The sequence below is a fragment of the Nicotiana tabacum genome, chromosome 8, assembly GCF_000715075.1.
Source record: "Nicotiana tabacum cultivar K326 chromosome 8, ASM71507v2, whole genome shotgun sequence".
Lineage (NCBI taxonomy): Eukaryota > Viridiplantae > Streptophyta > Magnoliopsida > Solanales > Solanaceae > Nicotiana > Nicotiana tabacum.
Window position 1 is genome coordinate 57,376,127 of NC_134087.1, and position 8,848 is coordinate 57,384,974.

Below are 8,848 nucleotides of genomic sequence, written 5' to 3' on the forward strand. Positions count from 1 at the left end.
CATGTAGAAACAAGCTTTAGCCAAAGATATTGTTCCACTTACAACATCTTGTATTGGTTGAAGCTCTTTTCGTATTCCCATTTCTTGCAAATCGTAACGAGAATTTACATGATCTTTTTACTTTCCATCTATCTCCAATAATGTCCCAAGAATACTATCACAAATATTCTTCTCAATATGCATCGGATCAAGATTGTGCCTCAATTTGTTAGTTTTTCAATATGGTAATTCAAAGAAGATGGATCTTTTTTTCCATGGTGTCACGATCCCGGTTCGCCCTCCGTGAACCATCGTGACAGCACCTAGTCTCTACGACTAGGTAAGCCTAATTTGCGGAAGAAAAACCAAAATTTTGCGGAAGTAAACAATTTAAAACATAAATAAAATAGCAATAGTGTTTAAATGTGCCGCTCGGCTTACACCATGTTTAACTCTCAATACCAAACATAAATCCAAGACCCGAAAACCCATGAATCACAAGCTAAGAAAAAGAAATACTACATAGCTCTAACTCCGGAATTTGTCTAATAAGAACAGAAAGTACAGAAGGGCTAAATACTAAAAGGCAGGAATAGAAAGGGACTCCTCGGTCTGCGAATGCGGCAGATGTACCTCGAAGTCTCTAAGTAGTCGCCTCCATCAAGGATGGTAGACCTAAGTAGAAGTACCTGGATCTGCACATGAAAAACATGCACAGAAGAGGCATGAGTACACCACAGCAGTACTCAGTAAGTGCCAAGCCTAACCTCGGTTGGGTAGTGACGAGGAAGGTCAGGGCCCTACTGAGGTTAAATACAATATAAGGGTTAATAGTGTGGAATAAAATAGTATAAATAAGTGCAACAATAAGAAATAACATAGAATTGACAGAACAACAACAACTAGAACAGAGACAAAACAAACCACGGAAAGAAATACAGCTCAACACAGAGACGACAATCGGGGCACCTTCCAGGATATCGTCCTATAGTCCCAATTACCACTGTCTAGTGGATCTCCCGGGATACCATCTCGTAGTCCATCATATATATGTCCGAAGGATCTCCCGGGATCCCGTCCCATAGTCCAACTATCAATGCGCGGGGATGTACCGAAATTCCGATCCGTAGTCCTAAATGTAAATACCCAGTACTAGGGGAATCTACCGGGTGCATTCCCGTAGTTCCATATAACTGTGCAGTGGAATCCACCGGGAATCTAACCTGTAGTCCCAAAGTAAATGTGCAGGGGGATCTACCGGGAATCTAACCCGTAGTCCCAAAGTAAACAGACAAGGGAGAGCTACCGGAATCCTATATTCGTAGTCCCAAAATAAATACACACAGCAGCTGGAAGATAAACAGAAATGACAAAATTTCATATTAAGGAAATAAGTGATTCTAGCCTAGCATGCTGCACAAAATTCAAGTAAGGTAGGTTGAATCAAATAAAGCAATTAAGTCACTTAGACACGCTTTCCTAAGCTAACAACATGCTTAATAGTGCAAGAAATAGAAACAGGAAAGGAAACATACTAGCATTTACTTAAGGAAAATCGGATTTCCAACAATTAGAACAAGTACGCACTCGTCACCTCACGTACAAGGAATTTCAATTACCAAATATACCAATCCTAAGGGGAAGGTACCCCACACAAGGTTAGACAAGCCACTTACCTCGAACCAACTCAAAATCAACCCAACACCACGTCTTTACCACGAGTACTCGACTGCAAACGGCCCAAATCTATTCAATTCAATTGCATAATATAAATAACACTTCAAGTAACTGATTCTACAATTAAATTCTAAGCTAATACGCGTAATTATGTAAAATGACCAAAATGCCCCTCGGGCCCACATCTAGGAATCGGGTAAAATTCACATTTTCAGTATCCTCATACCCTCACGAGTCTAACTATACCAAAATTATCCAATTCCGATATCATTTGGTCCTTCAAATCATCATTTTACATTTTTGAAAGATTTCACAAGTTTTTTTCCCAAATTCCATCCCAAATCACGAATTAAATGATGAATTCAATGGTGGATTCATATACTCTAGCCAAATCTGAGTTAGAATCACTTACCCCGATGAATTTCTTGAAAACCCTTCGAAAAATCGCCAAAATCCGAGCTCTCTAGGTCAAAATATGAAACAAAACCCAAAACCTCGTATTTATAGGGCACCCCCCGGATTTCCACCACTGCGGACCGCACAAAAACAAGTGTTGTTCGCACAAAACAAGTGTTGTCCGCACAGGTTTTGACTGCAGTAATAGGCTTTAGTATTTTAGCCATAACTTTCTCTACAAATGTCCAAATTGTGATTTCGTTACCTTTCTGGAAACTAGGCACAAAGGGCTACAACGTTCGTTTTTGAATCATTCCAAAATTCCTTGTAGATCAAAAGATATAAGCTTCTGAGGTAGGACCAGTGAAATTTTCCTCACCGCGGACCGCACTACATTTTGTGCGGCCGCACAGCCCCCACCGCCGACGCACTGGACTTTGTGCGGACCGCACTGGTGGGTTCCGAGGCCTGTAACTCTTCTGGACCTGCAACAACTATGATTTTTGGCCTAAAACATCCCGGAACCTACCCGGAACTCACCCGAGTCCTCGGGGCTTCAAACCAATTGTACCAACATGTCCCATGACATCGTTCAAACTTGTTGAAAACTTCGGAATGCTCACAACAACATCAATTCACCAATTTAACATAGGATTCAAGCCTAAGAACTCCAAGAACTCTTAACTTATGCTTTCGATCAAAAGGTCTATCAAATCTCATCCGAATGACCTAAAATTTTTCAAGCACGTCACATTCAACACTATGGAGCTACTCCAATTTTCGGAATTCCATTCCGACCCTTAGATCAAAATCTCACTATCGGACCAGAAACTTCAAAAATTCGACTCTCGCCATTTCAAGCCTAAATTAGATATGAACCTCCAAAACACAATCTGATCACGCCCCTAAGCCCGAAATCACCCAACGGAGCTAACGAAACCGTCAGATTTCCATTCCGAGGCCGTCTTTACACTATTCCGACTACAGTCAACTTTCCAACACTTAAGCTCTCATTTTGGGACTAAGTATCCCAAAACTCTCCGAAACTCAAAACCGAACATCCCGGCAAATCAAAATAGCAGAAATAAACTCTGGAAAGTAATTAATAGGGGATCGGGGCGTTAATTCTTAAGACGACCGGTCAGGTCATCACACATGGACCCTTGTTAACCCGAGACCTTTTCTTTTGGCCCTTTCCAAAGACACTCTTGAATTCGCGCAACTCTTCGAGCACTTCTGTAGCCGACAAAGGAGTGGGTACAAGTCTATGATCCTCCTTACCATCAAATGATTTCTTATCTCTTCGAAATGGATGTTCAGAAGGCAAAAATGCCCGATGACCCATGTAGCACATCTTACGACTATGCTTGAGATATTGAGAGCATGTGCCATTGTTACAAGTGGGGCATGCAAATTTTCCCTTTGTACTCCAACCAGAAAGCATTGATAGTGCAGGAAAATCATTAATTATCCGCATTAAGGCTGCACGCATTTGGAACATCTGGTTAGATTCGGCATCAAATGTTTCTACACTGAATTCCCATAGCTCTTTTAATTCAGCAATTAGTGGTTGTAGATACACATCTATATCATATCCCGGAGATGAAGGACCTGGGATGATCATTGACAACATTATATACTCTGGCTTCATGCAAATCCAAGGCGATAGATTATAGTTCATTAACATAACATGCCACATGCTATAGGAAATACTCATTGTTCGAAACGGGTTGAAACCATCACTTGAAAGACCCAATCTAATATTACAAGGGTCGCTAGAGAATTTAGGGTGCAAGGAGTCGAACTTCTTCTAAGCATCACCATCAGCATGATGTCTTATATTTCTATCATTCGGTCGTTCAGTGGCATGCCATCTCATAGCTGCAGCTATTTCGGGACACATGAATATCCTCTGAAGGCGAGGCTTTAATGGAAAGTACCTTAAAACCTTTGCGGGGGTTTTGGTCTTTTTATTAGTCAATACATTAAGAACATTCTTCCATCTAGAAGACCCACACACAGAACAAGTATCTGCATTTATATTGTCGTTCCAAAATAACATGCAATCATTAGGACATGCATGTATTTTTTCCTAATGAAGACCCAAATCTTTTATCATGCTTGTTGCCTTGTAGAAGGACTCGGGTAGCTGAGCAAATGGAAATTCCTCTTTTAACAACTCCAACAAGTCTGTGAATGCCACATTACTCAACCCGTGAATGCACTTTAACAAGTACAACCGGATCGTAAAACCCAATTTGGAAAAATTCTCACACCCTGGATATAATTCTTCTTTTCCTTCTTCTACTAATTTAAAGAATCTTTTTGCATCTTCGGAAGGTCCATCCCTCACTTTTTCATGTCCCAAATCATCCTCGACATTTTGAAATGTATCATGAAGTAATCCTTCAATATCATCATGCATCTCAGAACCTTCATCATTATTGCTTGGGCATGGAGTCTTTCTCCAGGAAAATCCTTCCCCGTGGAAAACCCATTTGGTGTATCCATGAACAAAGACATTAACAATCAAGTGATCCTCCACCATATTCCTATAATGCCAAAAACAATTAGCGCACTCTTTACAAGGGCATAATATTTCATTTCCCTGGGAAGCTCGTTCAAACGCCTTATCAAGAAAATTACTCACTCCTTGTATGTACTCATCAGTTGACCTTCGGAGGCTCATCCACCTTTTATCTCCGTTATCCATTAAATTAGTTTTATCTTATATAACACCAAAACAACTAGTATAAATTTAGTTTATATACTAATAATCGAAAAAATCAGCTAATAAGAAAGAATAGAAAAAAGCCACATATTCTCAAAATTATATGAGTTTCATTGTTGTGAAATTTAACAATCACCAAAATCATCACATAAACAGCTACGTAAGGCAAATTTCATCAATAACAAATATTTAACAAATAGTGGCTATTAGATTTAACAAGAACAATGAATTTTTTTTAAGTTAATGACGTGCCACAATCTTATTAGTGTGTACCATAAAAAATAACGCAAATACTTGAAAATTAAGATTAGCAGAAGAATGTTAGAAGATCAGCATTATATGATTCTGATATACAGTGAAAGAAAAGGCAACAATGATTCAGTTTCACTTATAACTAGCAACATGTATTCCGAAGTTGAACCTTCTTATGATATTCAGAGGAAGGGCAGTATAACATTCTGTTAAAACTGGGGAGCATAAATAATAAAAGAAGAACTAGACAACATTTCAGTAAATAGGAGAAGACTTAGAAAGAAGAACCGAGGGTAAAAAAAATCGCTAGCATTTCACTGCTATTTGGACGTTGAAACAATGAAGAAGAAGAAGAAGAAGGAAGACATCATCACATACCTGTTGCCGCTGAATCTCTGTTGAAGTTGAAAAGGGAACCCTAGTCGTTGTTGTTACTGGTCGTGTTTTAATAGAAGTACACTGATCCCTTCTTTTTTAATTAAATAGGCTGGCAGCTTTACTCGCTTCTCTTCGCCGCTTCTGCCTTTTTAGTGGGAAGCGCACACTTTTGTCTATCTGAGTCACTTCATATAGCAGAATTTGCTTCTCGCTTTTCACAACCCAGGCATAAACACACACACATCATACTCTCAGCAGTCGATTTTTGCAGGAATACACACACATCATACTTTCAGCAAAAACTGCAACCACTATCTGCCAATAGTATAAGTAGTATGATCATACTTCAAATTAGAAATTTATGCTTTTTGATGTTGAACAGAATATGTAGACGAGAATCGACTATGTCTCAAAAGAACATAAATGACATGTCCAGACCTGTGAGAGGCCAAAAGGTTCCTGTCTACCTTTCTCAAACTGTTTATTTTTCATATAGAAGAGTTGTATGCTGAGCTAACTGGACCCTTATCAAGTGTATGAAATATAATTTAGTTTAACGTGCTTTATGTTTGGAGTCTGGACTCAGTACTTCCTGCTTGTGCAACACGACTAAAATATAATACCTTCAACTTATGGACTAAAGTGAACTATGAACTCATCATTTTTGCTTAATGTGCTGACTGAAATAAGCAACAGGGATAAACAGTACTTGAGGATACATTTTAAATGGTATCATTTCACTGGACGAATTTTTTTCACGTTCTTAATCCGAGTTTGTGAGATGCTTTTTGTGAATAATATCTACGCAGGCTACATACTTTTAATTTTCAGTGACTGGTCGAGAGTGAGACAAGTATTTATGCATAATCTAGAATAAGTCCCTTTTGACCAAATCACTAAAATTAAAAATTATACTCATGCAACAGGTTGTTGGCTAGGACAGTATTGAAGATGAAGATCAGGGGTCCTAAATTACACAATTTATTCAAGGATACAAAGATGGAAATTTATAAAGAAACTTATTAGCTCTGCTTCTTTCATGGGATTCGTGAACTCAATGATCAGAACTTCAGAGAAGTTACTACAATTGAACAAAGAGGTATTAGAAGAGAACTTCAGAGAACCTGTTATCAACCAGATGTCCTGTGCTTTCCGGTAATTCAGGTTATGGACAGATATAGTCTGGACATATCTTTCGGATGGATTGGTCCTGCAGATTTCATGGAAAAAGTGTGAAATGTTAGTATAAATAACGATTCGTCAAATGAAAAAAAAATTAACTACAAGAATAATGACAAATGAAAACTTATAGACATATTTACCACATATACATATACACATGCTCATTATCTAAATGAACGAACAGTTAACGAATAAGACATGAATACTCAAAAGAAATATGAGCTTAGATTTCCCAGCAAGTAAAGTTGAATTGGCAGGTATTGACAAAGATCTAAACTGCTGTCGCAAGTAAACATCCATGGTTCTAACTGATGGTAATACCTGTTGATATCAAACGAGATACAAATGACACTTAATGCAAATGAGAGAATGGCCATTGAACATTAAAGGAAACAAGGAAAGGTGAGATAGCAGATGTGGACTCTGTGATACACAAGTCATGAGCTAAAACATTGTTTTCCAGTATAGAAACAGCTTCTGCAAGAACTAATTATCCCAAATTTTCCACATCTCAAATACTGTGATTGTAGTTTCTTAACCGAAGTGTCTGTCTTCAAGCTCACTATGGCTATGTATTAACTGAATAAGACTGCTTCCAGTAGTTATCGAGATTCATAGTTTTCTTGATAGAAAAGAAAAATATTGACTTAGTTGAATTTATATAGCTGACTGAAAATTGGCCTAGCCCAAGCACATGATTTTCACCAGGTAGTGAAATGTTAGATACGTACTTCTAGTTCTACGAAACACAACACTCCACAACACTCCCTATAAATTACTAAGAGTTTGTGCCTCATTTAAGCAGTCACAGCTTGAAACTAATCAAGAAATTATCTTACAAAAATTAAATGAAAATAACCAATTCTTAACTTAAAATGGGGAGTAAAAGTATACATGAACTTCCTCTCTTAGCATAGAAAAGATTAGCAAAGGAGCATATTCAATTAATTGATCATCAAATGATGTTAGTGAATTTTCATTGTGCAATCCTCATAGGTAACATCAAATTTTCCTATGTTAGACAAGCTTCAGGCATAATAACAAGTAACAACTAGTTTTACAGGTTCAATCATATTTTGTTACAGGATTTTTCAAGGCCATTCAATCGTTGCCGAAAAAAGGAAGAAAAGATGCAAGATAAGTAGTAGCAAGTGAAATACAAACTAGCCCTAGACCCTATATGCTGAAAAGTTAAAAGCATATAGATGCGTAACTATTTGGTTCGAACCCACGACACTTCTGAATAAGTTTAGGCGCTACACCATCAAAGTTGCGCCTTCCTTTGTGACAAGTAATGTCATTTTAATATATTTAGTTCGTTTCTTGTATACTAATCAAATATATATAGGTAAATTTTCCGACGAAGTGGTGTCGGATGACACCGCTTAAGCTATGGTGGCTCCGCCCCTGCTTCCGGCTGCATTCCATCCAAAACTAGTTTTACAGGTTCAATCATATTGCTACAGGATTTTCCATGGCCATTCCTTTCCAATTCTGATGCCTTCATGAATGGCATTTGTTCACAAAATTTACTCCATGCATTCCCACATATAATACAGAATAACCATTTTCAGAATAACGAACAAGACATCGAACATCGAACATCGAGAGCAAACATCAAATCTCATGGTTTCTAACACAAAATCAAAACCTAACAAATAAATCCCCCAATTTCGCAAACTAAAAATCACAAAATATATCTCATAATACAAACAAAACAGAAGCAAAATAATGGGTTTATCAGAAATATTATCAAAGAAAGAAAATAGAAGGAGCAATGAAATAATTTTTCAAACTAGGGAAGAAGAAAGCAAAATCGAACAGTAACAACAAACATCGAACAGGTAAAAACCCGAAATGTTAGCCGATAATGGTCGTCCTTCACCGGAGCTGATCGACAGAGTTCGTCGGTGGGTTCTAGGTTGATGAACAGAAAGAGAGGTCTTTGAGATTTTGGGGTAATCGCTATTGAGAGTGAAGTCGATGTCTTGTAGGTTGGTTTTGTGTTTTAGAGTTATTAAAATATTAGTGGGGTCCATTATTTTTAACCGCCCCAATAGCTTTTTATTTCACAAAACCGTTCCCACAAACAACCTTATTGTATCGCATATAAAAACCGTCTCCATACATATACTTATGGTGACAGTTAATACACTATCGGAACAGTTATTGTTCCGAAGTATGCCAGAAGCCTTTTGACTCTATTGGGATGGTTAAAACCGTTCCAAAATATGATCTATTGTAACAGTTACA

General features: G+C 37.8%; 1 long non-coding RNA gene across 1 annotated transcript; it reads right to left on the reverse strand.

Moving 5' to 3' along the window:
- Positions 1-361: 361 nt before the first annotated feature.
- Positions 362-8,599, reverse strand: LOC107786543 (uncharacterized). The gene is made up of 4 exons (XR_001648172.2): positions 8,448-8,599; positions 6,538-6,623; positions 5,414-5,728; positions 362-674 (listed from the first exon to the last, which is right to left on the reverse strand). It is a non-coding gene; the product is annotated as an uncharacterized LOC107786543 (long non-coding RNA).
- Between the last annotated feature and the right edge of the window lie 249 nt (positions 8,600-8,848).